This window comes from Lissotriton vulgaris, chromosome 4_1, assembly GCF_964263255.1.
Source record: "Lissotriton vulgaris chromosome 4_1, aLisVul1.2, whole genome shotgun sequence".
NCBI classification, from domain to species: Eukaryota; Metazoa; Chordata; class Amphibia; order Caudata; family Salamandridae; genus Lissotriton; species Lissotriton vulgaris.
This window is the reverse complement of record NC_141691.1, coordinates 1061140908-1061156140: the sequence shown is the minus strand read 5'-3', so window position 1 is coordinate 1061156140 and position 15233 is coordinate 1061140908. Positions and strand designations below refer to the sequence as shown.

Sequence of the window (15233 nt, the reverse complement as noted above, 5' to 3'; positions counted from 1 at the left end):
ATACAAGTCTGGTATCCCTGAACTAAGAATTTAATAACACATCTTTTGGGCAAGATGGTTTTTAAATCCTGTGTTTGAGAACAGCACTTTTAGAAAGTGGTTGTTCTCTTGTCTGACCTTTCTGTTTGCCTTGGCCTGTTTGTGAATTTACTGTCTGGTTTGTGAGTGACAGGGGCTGGGGAGCCCCCAGGAGGCCGGATGAGTCAGCCCTAGGCTGAATGACTCCATCTGCATCTTGAGTGGTGGGAGGGGATAACACCTGGACCTGAATAGGGCTGTGCCTGCCTTCCACAAGGTTGGCTGCACCTCCTGCTGGGCGGCTTACCACCCTGCCCCTCTCTCTGAAAGGAGAGGAGAAGGCAGAAAAACGAAGTGCTCAGAAACTGACCTGAACTGGTTCTGACCAAGCCAAGGCCTCTCTGCCTCAAGAGAACAAAGGAAAGATTAGTATAAAAAGGGCTACCCAAACTACAGAAAATTAGATCATCCTGGAATTAAGAAGGAACCTCCGCCAAGGAGAAGGCTGGAAGACTGAAGCGGAATGCCTGTCCTGCTGTGTGTTTGTGGGCTGACCTGCAGTTGCTTTGCTGCCAAGGAGAGGGGAAGGACTTTGTTGTTGCTTTGTCCCCTTGCTTGAAGAGATCTCCAAGGGCCTGAGGAAGAGCTGGCCTCCTGTTAAGAAGTCCCAGGAACAAAAGGACTTTATCCCCAGCTTCCCCCTGAACTCTGCTGAGAGAGTTCTGCCTTCCTAGAGTGCTGAATCCATCTGAAGGGCATCTGGAAGTTGCTGCTGGCTGTTTGGAAAGCTGGACAAGGAGAAACAAAGACAATCTACAATTTTCATGCATCATTCGCTTGCAGAGCGCATCCCCGGCAGAGTGAGGAAATTCCTGCCACTTCGAAGATCGAGATCGTCGCAGCGCCTGTTGCCACTGCAAGAACCGGCGCATCGTTCGCTTGTGGAATGCATCGCCCCGGTGCGGGAAGTTTCCTGTCGCTGCGAGTATCGTCGCAGAGCCTGTCGTTGCTGGCAGAGCCATTGCGTTGAGGGGCCACGAGAGGAGAAGATAGACGCTACGCCACACCTGAGATCGTCGCCGCCCCGGAGATCGTCACATCTTACCTTTGCAAGATGCTTCCTACGGAACCTGCGTACCGGAATCCATACAAGGTATCACCTCCCTCCCGACACAGACCGGGTTAGTCGCAACAGGCCCGCTGCGTCCAGCGGGGCTGTCACATCACCTCCTCAGGGTCCTCAGGGTCTTTTGTTGTTTTGGTCTTGTGTAGTTTAGATTAAATACTTCTATTTCTCTAAACTGTTGTGGAGTCCATTTGTGGTGTTTTCACTGTGTTACTGTGAGTGTTGGTACAAATACTTTACACATTGCCTTTGATAAGCCTGACTGCTCGTGCCAAGCTGCCAAGGGGGTGAGCAGGGGTTATCTAACGAGTGTATCCTCCTTACCCTGACTAGAAGCAAGGGTCCCTATTTGGACATTGGTACCTACCTCTGCCAACTAGAGACCCCCAATTCTAACATTGTTGGTCAGCGATGGGATTTTGAACTTGTATTTGTACTTGACCCACAGAAATTGGTGTACATCAAGAGTTGAATGCAGACCACTACGCAACCACATACTGTTTGTTTTGTTTCCTTGTGTCCTCCTGGAAGTATTTTTTAGGGATACTGAGACTCTGGCTAGTGTTGCACCTGTGAAGTCTTGCCAAAATGGAAGTCAACTTTTTCCACTTGTATATCTACACAGTGGAGGAGATAAAAACTTTTTGTGAAAAGAAGGGGCTGCCCGTGAAGAGAGGTTCCACAAGGAGGGATCTTGAGTCATGCCTGTATTCCTACGAGGTCAGAATTTGGGAAGCAGGAGGAGGACTTCTCTGACAGTGAGGGCAAGAAAAGTGAGTGGCTCCTTGCTGCTGAGCGAAGGTGCAGAGAATTAGACCAGGAAATCAAGAAGGCTGAGATCCGGTGGGCCTTAGCCCAGAAAGAAGAAAAATGTGTAGCTCAAGAAGTGACATTTGCTGAGTTGGAGGTGGAGTCCAGCTCAGATGGTGGCAGATGATTATGGTATCTAGTGCTGAGAGAAAGGTACAAACACCCAGAGATGTGGCGCCTGACTTGAGGGAGGGCGTTGACATAGACCCGGGTGTTCATGTTTATGATGTAGTTCCAGTGTTGTGCGGTTTCCCTGAAGTAGATTGGGGGACTGACACAGGGGACCATATTCCTAGTGGTGGGAGGGACAGTCCAATGACTCTAGATGAGAGGTGCAGGGAAAGGTGTTCCCCCATGGTAGAAACCTTGGTGTGTGAGAGTGAAGACCGCCAAGAAGAGTGTGGATTGTGTGACAGAGACAGTAGGACACTGTCTTGCCAATCTCACAAGAGTGGTGTGGGGTACTTGCGTAAGGCACTGGAGGGTGAGGCAAAGGGTAGCTTGGTTAACAACTGGGGGGGCTGTGTGATTTATTTGTTGGAGAGCATATTTTAAGTCCCTGTTTTCCACAGCTATGCCAACACCCGGTGGATTGTAAGTTCTCTGATTCCAGGGAGCTTGCATTGGAGGCAGACCCCTTGGTGGAATGCAGAGGGTCTGAAGAGGCATTGGGGAGTGGTGCAGATATCTTCCAGACCTGTGAGGTGGAAGAGGTTCAGTATAGCCCAGTTAGGTCCCAGTGTAGTGAGGGGGGGGGGGGGTGGCTCACGTCCGGTCTCAGTGGAAAAGGAGTGAGTGTGGGATGGTGTGTCTCACGGTGCCTGAAGCCCAATCTCAGGGCCTGGAGGGTCCCTTAAGGGAACACCAGGTTGGGGACCTAGGCTGTACTTGCAGGCCATTTGAGGAGGATCTCCTAGTGTCATGAGAACTCTGGAGCCTCTGTAAACAGAGTTCCGGTGGTTCTGGTGTCTGGCGGTGCCGCTCCATTTGGGAGGGTGCAGAAGTCCAGATTGAGGGGTGAGAGGGGGATGCCTCATTACAGGGAAAAGCATGGACCTCTCTCGAGCCCCCACTCACCAGCTCTGGGGGAAGGACTCCTCCATCTGCGCTTCGCCTGGTCCCCCTTCTGGGACTGGGACTTCATGGTGGGGCCCCGCAAGGCTCCTGGCGGCCGGAGAAACTCTGCACACCATGCAGGGCTCAGCCGTCAATGCCATCAGGATCACAAATGGCGTCTCCAGTCGGAGGTTGCACAAGGTCTCTTTCATCGGTGTTTCAGCGGTGGAGAGAACCTTGATTAGATTTGTTTGCCTCCGAAGTGCCTCCGAAGTGAACTTGCAATATCAGCAGTACTGGCGCTGGAGTTTCCAAGGCGGCTATCGCTCGACGATGCGTTTCGTCGTGAGTGGAGCTCAGGCCTGTTGTCCGCCTTTCCACCCATACCACTCCTGCCTGGGGGTCTGAAGAAGATCAGGAGCGACCAGGCCCAAGTCATCCTTGTGGCACCGTACTGGGCAAGGAGAGTCTGGTATCCAGAGCTTTTGAGCATGAGTGTCGATCCTCCGATCAGGCTGCCCCTTCGGAAGGATCTTTTGTCGCAGTAGCAGGGGGAGGGTTCTTCACTCAAAACTGTCAACTCTGCGCCTCCATGCGTGGAAATTGAGCAGCGACCTTGATAGCTTTTTACCTTCCTCCCGAAGTTTGTATGTTATCCTGGCAGCCAGACGGCCCTCCACTAAGACGGTATACGCCTGCCATTGGCAGGAATGTGTCTTATACTGTTCAGAGAGGTCTATTGACCCTCTTTCTGCTTCACTTTCGACTGTCCTTTTATTCATTCTAACCCTTGCCCAACAGGGCTCTGATTTGGGAACTCTCAGGGGTTACCTTTCTGCTCTGTCTGCTTTTTTGCATCTGCCAGACCAGCTTCCTCTGTTTAAATCTCCTACTGTAAATAGATTTCTGAAAGAGTTGGTTCGTTTATTTCCACCTACACCCTTTGTTATGCCACAATGGGACCTTAATGTGGTCCTCATTTACCTGATGTGTGCTCCTTTCGAGCCTTTGCACAATTGTCCCCTCCAGCTGTTGACTATCAAAACCGTCTTTCTGGGGGGCGTGGCTTCGAGGGCGAAGATGGCGGACGCGGCTCTGTAGAGCTCCTGCCGGCCCGATCCTTATCCGCTAATTTATCCTTGCCCTGCACCCTCTTCCCTCGTCCCTACTAGTGCAGGAGTTTGCTGGAGTCCGGTGGAACACAGTGGTGTGGTTGTTGGAGCCCCGGACCTCCGCTGGCGCGGCCATTGGGGGCCGTGCATGCTGGGCCTACCTGCAGCGTGGTGAGCCGGGGCCTGGATTTTCCTCCTTCCCGCCGGGAAGCCCTGGAAGCCGGCTGGGCATCATCCGTCTCAGCCCGCACCGCCGGAGCAGAGTCGCTGGAGCTGTGAGACAAGGGGCCCGTGGGCCATATCCGGTGGAGTGGGGTCCCGACGAATCGGTTGTGTGGACCAGAAGTGTATCCTGATCGGCCTGCCCTAGCAGACTCGTGGGACGGCTGCGCTACCTGGGGCGGACGGTCTGGTGGCGCCGATTCGGCGATTCCGCCCTAGGCCCCTGCCGTGTGATTCCTGCGCCTTGGTGGAGTGCCCCCCCCCTGGAACTGGCCTATATCCCGACGGGCTGGGGGCGAGCTGAACCCGAGGGACTGGTGTGCCGCAGACGCCCCGGACCCCGTCTGCTGCCTGTTCCCACGGAGTGACCTGGAGCGAGTGCCTATCACCGGACTACCCCGCCGGCGGCCATGACGAGAGGCAAAGGCGGTCTTACTGCAGCCACGACGGGACCCATCGACAAGTTCACCGGCCCCGGGGTGGTGCCGGGGCTGCCGGAGGGGGTCAGGCGGCAGGCCCGGACAATGCAGCGCTGCTGACGGCCATCACACAATCCCGTGATATGTTGGATGCGAAGATCGGTGCGGTGGGCGCCGATGTGATGCTGTTGCGCCAGGACCTTCGCAACGCGGTCGCTCGCATCACGGAGGCAGAGACCAGGGTCACGACGGTGGAGGGCGACGTCGGTGCCCTGAAGAAGAGAATTGCCTACCTGGAGCAGACGCAGCAGGGCCTGGCGCTCCGTGTGGAGGATGCCGAAGGGCGGGCACGGCGGAATAATCTGCGTTTTGTCGGCTTTCCGGAGGACTGCGAGAAGGGGCCTATGGATGTTTTCCTATCCCGGTGGCTGGAGAGCTGGATACCCCCGGACACCCTGTCGCGCTGTTTTGTGGTTGAGCGCGCCCAACGCGCCTTAACCCAGAAGCCGCCGGCTGGGGAGCGGCCTCGCCGGATCATCGCTCGGATCCTAAACTACCACGACAGGGACGTCATCCTCCGGGAGGCACGACTCAAGGACACCCTGCTGTTTGATAACTGTAAAATTATGATCTTCCCGGACTATACCAAGCTGGTCCAGCAGCAGAGACATTCCTTTCTGGCGGCCAAGGCCAAGCTCCGGGGCCTGAAAATTCAATACTCATTGCTGTACCCGGCCCGCCTCCGCGTCATCTACAATTCGCGGACCCACTTTTTTGATACCCCGGAGGCTGTCTTTGCTTGGACAGACGAGGCGGTCCGGCTTCGGCCACACGTCCAACCGGGGCTGCACTCCGGCTCCTCACGCAGTTCTTCCCAGGAGCGGAACGATCGACAGGTCAAAGGGAAGCGGCATCGCAAATCTCGTTCGAGGCGGAGGTCCTTGTCTCGAGACCCCCTCTTGGGGGACACACAGCCGGAGTCAGATCATTCTGGCAAGGGGCCTTGACTACTGTTCACCGACTTTTGGCTCTTTGCATTTCTACTATGGCCGCCGGCTGCGGCGACTGCCTGCTGTTCGACGGTTCGGACTTCACCTGGTGCAGTATTACCTAGCTCTTAGGTCTCTGTTTGGGACTCGTGTGAACAAATGCACTATATTATGCAATGTTATTGATTGTGCCTAATTTTGGGGGGGGGGGGGGACATGTTCAGAGGCCTGCCTCCTGTTGGGGTTTGGGGGGTGTTTTTGGGAGTGTGCTTGGTTGGTGATGGGGGGTTGTCTGGGATCCATTGGCATGTCTGACTTTCGGCGCTCTGTTCTGGGCCTGAAGTACTGTATGCCGCGACAGATACTTCATTGTTTCTTGAGGTATTGGGGTAGGGGAGGGGGGTTTTGGGTTGTTGGATGGCTTGTTGGGGGGGTTTGCTTTCCGGGGGTTGTGGGTATTGGGGTACTGTTTTCTGGGGTGCACGTGATCTTTCTGAACTTTGCAATTGTGGGGTTTGGGGCCTGGGCCGGGAGCCGGGGATTGTGGGGCTGGGTGAGTCATAATGATGGTTGATGTCCCTCGTTTAGCGCCTTCTGGCGCTACCATGCATGTTCTTAGCTGGAATGTCCGGGGTCTCTTGGACAAGATTAAACGGGGGGCGGTGCTTCGCTGGGCCAAGAGGGACCTGGCGGATGTGCTCCTTCTTCAAGAAACGCACATGCTGGGTACGAAAGCCCTGAGTCTGCAGCGCTTTGGCTTCCACCAGGTGTTCCACGCTGGGTTTGCTAGGGGCTCCAGGGGGGTGGCCATTCTTATTCATAGGCGGCTGGCATACACTCACGAGCGTCAGTGGCTCGACCCCCAGGGGCGTTTTGTGTTTGTTCAAGGGAAGGTTGGTGCGGAGCCTGTGGTGTTTGGTTGTGTATATGCTCCCCCCCCCTGCAGTGGGCCTTAGCTGAGCGGTTGTTTGCCCTATGGACTGAACTCCCCGACTCCCTGGCTGTGATTGGTGGCGACTGGAACGATGTGGTGGATGTGGCTTTGGACCGACAGCGGAGGCCCGGGGTGGCGCCTGTGTCCTCCCCTACGCGGTTGGGAGCTATGATGGATGGCCTGGGATGGGCGGATGTGTGGAGGCACTTGCACGCAGGGCGACGTGAGTACACCTACGTCTCAGCGGTCCATGGCTCCCTTTCGCGCCTGGACTATGTGTTTGTTCCGAGGGCCTTCCTTGCTAGAGTGAAAGGGGCGGCGATTCGGCCTCGCGGGCTCTCCAACCATTCCCCTGTGGCAGTCCAGATAGACTTGCATAAAGCGCGCCAACCTTTCAGATGGCGGATGTCCGCTTGGCATCTGCAGCGCCCTGACTACTCCCAGCATCTTCGTGGCGCAATCGCCCAATACTGGCAGGACAATCTTGCCGGGGGTGTGGACGCGGTGACCATCTGGGAGGCAATGAAGCCCACTCTGCGGGGTATTGATATTGCATGGTGAGCTTCTGCTCGCCGGACTCGGCTGGAGGGCATTGCTGCTGCTGCTGCGGGGCGGGTGGAAGAACTTGAGGCTCGCCACAGAGAGGCGGCAGATGATGTCGCCCTGCGACTGCTCCTGCAGGCGCAGCAATCTTACTCCTCGGTCTTATTGGACGAGGCTCGCCAGGCGTGGTTGGCCACCCGTAGCCGGGTATACCAGTGGGGCGACAAGTCCTGCACTATGCTTCATAGGCTCTGTCAACAAACTTTGCAGCCCCTTACACTCCCGGGTCTGGTCGATGCAGCGGGTGTGGCGATTACAGACCCGGCCACTCTCGCCACGAGCTTTGCGCACTATTATGGGCGTCAATATGCCTCCCGGGAGACTCTCTCCCCTGCTGATATTGCAGACTATCTCACGTCGGTTCCCCCATCCGCTGTGTCTGATGAGGTGCGTGATGCCCTGGATTTTCCCCTGACGGCTGAGGAGCTCGGTGACGCGCTGGGTCAACTAAATGTGGGCAAGGCGCCGGGACCGAGCGGCTTATCCAGCAAATTCTATAAAAAATTCCATCTGCAGCTCAGGCCGCATTACCTGCGTGCCCTGGAGCAGGCGCGAGAGCAGGGCCGCCTCCCACCGGACTGGCGCCATGCCGAAATCGTCGTGTTCCAGAAGCCGGGAAGGCCCCCGGACCGCCATGAATCTTATCGCCCCATATCCCTTATTAACTTTGAGGCCAAGCTCCTGGCCAAGGCACTCGCAAACCGCTTGCTTCCCCATCTTTCTGCCCTTGTTCACCTGGATCAGGCAGGCTTTATGACACGCCGGGCGACGCGGCATAACATACGACGGGCGCAGGCTGCGATAGATGCGATCGGATCTTCGGAGGATCAGGCGGCGTTATTGTTGGCCGACATCGATAGTGCCTTTGATTCGGTCAGCTGGAATTTCCTCTTCACCCTTCTACCGCTGCTAAACCTCGGCCCGGTCTTCATCTCTTATGTCCGCCTGCTCTATACTGAGGTCACAGCCTCGATACGTGTCTCGGGGGCGGCTTCGGCTCGATTCCCAGTGACCAGGGGCACGCGTCAAGGGTGTCCGCTCTCCCCCTACCTTTTCGCGCTGGCCATGGAACCGTTGGCCGCCAGGGTACGCCACGATGCACTCTATCGTGGCTTTGTGTGGAGTGCGGATCACTCGGACCGCATAGCTTTATATGCGGACGATGTGCTGTTTTTCATGACAGACCTGCGGCGTACAGGCCCTCGAGTCCTAGAACTGATGCAGGGCTTTGGTCGGGCGTCGGGGCTCTTCCTTAACCTGCGCAAGTCGACCCTGTGGGTGCTGGGAGGTAGCGCAGTGGAGTATTCTTGGGCTGCGTCCCTTCAGATCGCAGTGGAAGGTGTGAAATACCTGGGAGTCTTCCTCTCTGCCTCGCCCACGGCGGCGTGGAGCCGGAACATCCAGCCGGTTTGGGACCGGGTCCAGTTGGACATCAAGACATGGACGCGTATGCCTCTCAACATTTACGGCCGATCGGCCATCTTTAAGATGGTGGCCTTGCCCCGTCTCCTCTACCAACTACAGAATCATCCCTATCCGATTGATCCGCAGTGGTTCCGCAGTGTTGACTCTGTGCTGGGCAGGTTTCTGTGGGCTGGGGGTGCCTCCAGGGTGGCGTTACGTACGTGCTTCCTCTCTGCTTACTGCGGCGGCTTGGCAACCGCAGATATTTTGTCCTACTATCAGGCCTCCCATCTCCTGGTGCTTAACGAGTGGTGGTATGGGGACCTCTGTGACCCGGCCTATGCTCTGGAGCACTCTTTAATGGGCGACGCCTCCCTCCACACGTTGCTGTATTTGGCCAGGCGGAGGCGACTGCTCCCGCGGGTCACCCAGGTGGTTTTCGCTGACTGGCGGAGGGCCCTGCACCGTATGGGCTGGTGGGGTAGGCTGACGACTGAGACTCCGTTGTGGCGTAATGGCCTGCTACCGGCGCTGGCGTCTCTGCAGGGATTCGACGGCTGGGACGCGATCGGGGTCTCGTCCCTTGGACATGTCCTCTCTGGCACCACTCTTAAATCCTTTCAGGATCTCAGCTCTGAATTCAACATGCCCAGGTCCCAGTTCTTTCGTTACCTCCAATTTCGTCACGCTCTTACTCCTAGCCTGGTGGGACTGGAACAGCTCCCGGACTTTAGTCCCATAGAGGCGAAACTGTTTATGGGAGATTTGGGTGACAAGAAGGTCTCCCAGATCTACCGTTCCTTGGTCACACACTGCTCCCCTTCACTCTCGACACTGAAGGTCTCGTGGGAGACTGATGTTGGTCCCGTGGATGAAGACGACTGGCGCGAGGCCCTTGAATCCCCCCGTGGCGCTGCTATTGCTGTCCGCCTCCGCTTCATCCAGTTCAAGTACCTACATCGAGCTTATTTCACAAGAGACCGTTTGTGGCGGGCGGGCCTTATTGCGACTCCGGAGTGCCTGAGATGTGGTTCTGAAAGGGGCACCCTCTTTCACACTGTGTGGTCCTGTGTGAGGCTGACTCGATTCTGGGCCGGGGTCTGGGACTGTCTGTCTGAGGTGTTGGGGTGGGACCTGCCCCGTACCCCTAGATTGGGCCTTCTTCATGTTCTAGAAAACATTGGGGGCAACATTTACAAGCGCCATCTGTTGTTGCTGGGGCTGGTGGTGGCAAAGAGGGACCTGGCGCAGGCCTGGAAGAGCGAGCGCGCCCCCCCCCCCCCTCAATGCCTGGAAGGCGGGCCTGGACTTCCTCATGGGATTGGAGCAGCCTGTTTTTGAAGTCGGGGGTGTCCCCGCAAACATTTCAAAATATGGAAACGGTGGGCGGACTACAGGGGCCTGACCCTCGACCCTCCCATGGACATGGACGATGCACTGCCGCAGGATGTTGACCCCACGCCCTAGGCTGTTGGCCGGCTCCACCTTTGTATACCATCTCCTATGGCTGAACTGTGATCACGTGCACCGGGTTAGGGTGGGATAAGGGGTGGGTAGTGGACGGGGTTGGTGGGAGTTTTGGGGTTGGTGGGTGGGAGTAGTTTGACAAAATTTGCTCTATGTATTGGGTTCAATGCAATATCAATGCTGTGTCCTTTCATATCTGCCGTTGACAGTCTCCTCCTGATTGTGGAGGGCTGTACTGAAACTTGATTGAACTCCTAATAAAAATGGTTTTGAAAAAAGAAAAACCGTCTTTCTAAGTGACAGTCACATCGGCCCAGAAGGTGAGTGAATTGCAGGCATTATCCAGCTTACCTACTTATCTTATGTCCTCTCCGGACAAGATGGTGCTTCGCACCAGGGCTTCTTTTTTGCCAAAGACTGTGACCCCATTCCAGCTGGGTCAGTCCATCACTTTGCCCACCTTTTTCGCTCCCCCACATCCCTCTAAGGAAGAGGAGCGTCTCCTCCGTCTGGAGCCAAAAAGAGCGTTGTCGTTCTACCTTAACCGTACAAAAGGGTTCCGGGTGGATGACCAACTCTTTGTGGGGTATGTGGGAAGAGAAAAAGGGAAGGGTATTGCAGAAAATGACCATTTCTCGCTGGGCCGTTCTCTGCATTAAAATCTGTTATGCCTTGGAGAAGAAGCAGCCCCCTGAGGGATTAAGGGCCCACTCCACCAGGGGAAAGGCTACGACGACGGCCTTGGCTCGGGGTGTCTAAGTCCAAGACATCGGTCAGGCCGCAACATGGGCATCATTGCACATGTTTGCTAAACATTATTGCCACGATGGTCAAGTGCGCAGGGATGAGCATTCTGCCCGTTCAGTCCTGCAAGACTTTCGTTCCTGAGTCCACAACCCACCTCCGGGAAGGTGTGGCCCGACTATCTGATTCAAGGTAAGGAATCTGCCGCTGGAAGTCTCTATTAGATGAACAAGTTACTTGCCTTCGGGAACGCATCATCTTGTAGAGATTCTATCTAGCTGCAGATTCCTTACAGCCCCAGCCATGCCTTCTCGCTTTGCGGACTGATGTAGTAGGACTAGGGTTGTTTCCCATATCTGAAAGAAACACGTTAGTGTTAGATTCCTTACCTTAGAATATCCCCAGGCGTCAGTCTGGATCCGGAAACTTTTGCGTAGCAGTACCCCTGCGCGTCGGTAGGCGTCGTCTGCAGGCGTCCCCTGCGGCTCCGCGTCCGTCGTCGGCGTCGTGCGCCGTGATGACGTCGCTGGAGTATATAGACGCCGCCTCCGCGCGCTGACGTCAGTTCTTCTTTTTTCCGCGCCAGCAAGCGCAGATCCGAAGAGCAGTACTCCGGTCTTTTGACCAACTTTGTTCAACTCTATATCTTTTTTGGTGCCTGGTAGGATGCCCGGTTTCAAGAATTGTGACGGGTGTGACCGCACGATGTCGGTCACGGACCATCACCGACTCTGTCTCCGGTGCCTGGGCCCCGACCACGACGTGGACGCCTGCGTCAACTGCCGGGCTCTCACTAACAAGGCTAGACGGGAGCGGTCCTGCAAGCTGCTTGAGCTCCGGGTGTCGGCCCCGCGTCGGGAGCGGTCTCGGTCCGGCCGGAGGTCCAGGGAGCGTTCGAGGGAGCGGTCGCGGAGCCGCGCCGAGCGCTCCGGAAGTCGTCACCATTCGTCGGGCTCATCAGGTAAGAAACACAAGAAGTCGGGGCGTCGTCATCGTACCCCCGACTCCCCCCGACGCTCGCACGACGCGGCCGGGGGTTCGGGTGACTCCAACTCCGCGGCTCCGCGAGAGTCGCCGGCGCGGCCTGCCCCATACCCTCCCGTCCCTGGGCACAGTGCGACGCCTGAGGAGATTGAGGCGTTCCTCATGGCCATGAGGGCGCTCAGTTCTCCGACGGGGCCTACGGCGCCTTCGGGCCCAGTGCTACCGTCCGGGGGCCCTAGTGGGTCGGGTGTCCCTGGCTCGACGCCATCGGGTGCTCCGGTGCCGCCGACGGCTCCGACCCCGGCGCCGCAAGGGCCTTCGGGGTCGACGCTGGCTGGCCGGCCGGCTGGTCCGGCGCCGATTCCATCGGGGTTATCCCCGACGCTGCCCCCGCGCGGCGCCGGTTCTCCTGTGCCGGCTTCGGCCGGCGCCGTGGCTCCGGCGCCGGCTCCGGGCGGCGCCGTCCCCATTCCTTCCCCGAATCCGGACGCGGAGTCGGACCGGCGTCTATCGACGCCGGGCACGACGCCGATGGGGCCTGTGAACCCCGAGGAGCCGGTCTACATCGTTGACTCCGAGTATGGAGATGATGAAGAGTACGGGGAAGGTTGGGAGGGGTCTGAGGACCCTCTGTCACGTGAGTGCCACTATGACCCGGACTGGACAGGTGATTTGGGGGATGCCAGTGGTCTGGACGACTCTCCTAACCCTGGTTTTATCTCTCCTCCTTCCGTGGAGTCGGTGGAGGGAGCTGCATATTCAGTGGTGCTGATGAGGGCTGCCAAGGCCTTACACCTTGAGCTCCCCGTCGCGGCCGTGAGGCCTAACATCCTCACTGAGGTCTTCAAACCGCAGTCATGCCCACAAGAGCCACTGCTGCCGTTTAACGAAGCCTTGTCAGACGTTCTGTTGGGCACGTGGTCCAGGCCCGCTTCAGGCTGCCTGTTGATCGGAACGTGGCCAGACGCCACCGTCCTTGTCCGGACGACCCCAAATTCCTGTCCGCCCATCCCACTCCAGAGAGTCTGGTGATCCAGGCCTCTACCTCCCAGACCGCATTCCCGTCGGCCCCGCCCGATCGGGAATCCAAGAGGTATGACCAGTATGGTAAGAAGGTCTTCTCGTCCCTGAGTCTGGGACTGCGGTCTTGCAACACCGCATGCCTCTTGGGCCGCTACACCCACTCTGTGTGGGACACGGTCGCGGAAGTGCTGCCAGAATGCCCCATGGAGGTGCGGGCGAAGCTCGGCAAGGCTGTGGCTGAGGGCCGAGACGCAGCTAAATATTCCATACGGTGTGGTCTTGATACGACCGACTCGCTGGGCAGAGCTATGTCAACGACGGCGATTCGTCGCCACGCCTGGCTGAGATCCGCCAACTTTTCGGCAGACGTCCAAAATACCTTGATGGACATGCCGTTCGATGGCTGTCGCCTCTTTGGTGACAAGGCGGACCACGCGCTGGAACGCTTCAAGGACTCCAGGGTCACGGCCAAGTCCTTGGGTCTTTCGACCCAGCGCCAGCAAACTGGTTCGTTTCGCCCCTTTCGTGGCCAGGGAAGGGGCGTCCCCACACGTGCTGCCAGCCACGCACCGCAACAATCTTTTCAACGCGGTGGCGGCCGTGGAAACCGCCGTGGAGGCGGTCGGGGTCAACGGCAGGGTCAGGCCACACCTCCCCCCGCAGCATCTGCCTCCAAATCCTCCTAGTCCGTGCTTTCGGCCCCATGTGACACCAGTGGGTGGCAGGGTTCGCCATCACCACGCTCACTGGCGCACAATTACATCGGACAGGTGGGTGCTGCAACTCGTCCGAAGGGGCTACTCCCTCCCCTTCGAGACTACTCCTCCAGCCATGCCACCGCAGAACCACCGTGTGTCGGGGGACCACTTGACACTTCTGCAGGAGGAAGTTACGGCCCTCTTGGCCAAGGGGGCCATCGAGCGCGTTCCTGGGCCAGAAGTAGGGCGTGGTTGCTATTCCCACTACTTGCTGGTACCCAAGAAGGACAAGGGGGGCCTACGTCCTATCTTGGATCTAAGGAACGTCAACGGCTTCCTCCGGAAGGAGAAGTTCAAGATGTTGACGTTAGCTCAGGTCTTGGCTGCTCTAGACCCACAAGACTGGATGGTAGCGTTGGACTTGCAGGATGCGTATTTTCACATCCCCGTCCTGCCGGCGTTACCTGCGGTTCACGGTAGGCCAGGAGCACTTTCAGTTTATCGTGCTTCCCTTTGGCCTTACCAGCGCCCCACGGGTGTTCACAAAGGTGATGGCCGTGGTCGCAGCCCATCTGCACAGGTGAGGGGTTTCAGTCTTCCCCTACCTAGACGACTGGTTGTTGAAGGCGGGCTCGCCCCAGACAGTCGTCCACCACCTTCAGATGACGGCAGACCTCTTGCACGACCTGGGGTTCTCCATCAATGTGCCGAAATCACACCTGTGTCCCTCTCAAAAGCTCCTTTTCATCGGAGCAGTTCTGGACTCGGCGCAGTTTCGGGTTTATCCTCCGGTACGGCGGGTCCGGGATATACAGGCTTTGATTCCCATCTTTCAGCCGCTATCCCGGGTTTCGGTCAGGTTGACGCTGCGGCTGCTGGGACTGATGGCTTCCTGCATCCTTCTGGTGCATCACGCCCGGTGGCGGATGCGGGCTCTGCAGTGGGACCTGAAATTTCAGTGGGCCCAGCATCAGGGCAACTTGTCCGACCACGTCTTGATCTCGGAGGGCACTGCGAGACAACTGCAGTGGTGGCTTACGGACCGCAATTGGGTCAGAGGCAGATCCCTCTCCCTTCCCCAACCGGAGCACGTTGTCGTGACGGACGCGTCCCTCCAGGGCTGGGGTGGCCACTTGGGAGAGGCGGAGATCAGAGGCATCTGGTCTCCGGCGGAGTCCCGGCTCCATATCAACCTGTTGGAGCTGCGGGCGATTCGTCTAGCACTGAAGGCATTCCTCCCCTTTGTCAACGGGAGTGTAGTGCAAGTGTTCACCGACAACACCACCGCCATGTGGTACTGCAACAAACAAGGCGGGGTGGGGTCGTGGACCCTTTGCCAGGAGGCTCTGCGCCTCTGGCAGTGGCTGGAACGTCAGGGCGTGACTTTGACGGTTCAACACCTGGCAGGTTCTCTAAACGCCAGGGCGGACGAACTCAGCCGTCGGTGCTCGATGGATCACAAATGGCGTCTGAACTCGGACGTGGCGCAAGGCCTCTTTCTGCAATGGGGAGAGCCTTGGTTAGATCTATTCGCCACAGAAGAGAACGCGCAATGTCATCAGTTCTGCGCGTTGGAGTTTCCAAGACGGCACTCGCACGGCGACGCCTTTCGGCGCGAGTGGAG

At 57.5% G+C, this 15233-nt stretch overlaps 1 protein-coding gene across 4 annotated transcripts in view; it reads left to right on the top strand.

Moving 5' to 3' along the window:
• Positions 1–15233, top strand: part of ICE1 (interactor of little elongation complex ELL subunit 1) — an 868698-nt gene that overhangs the window by 706485 nt on the left and 146980 nt on the right. The window lies entirely within an intron of this gene.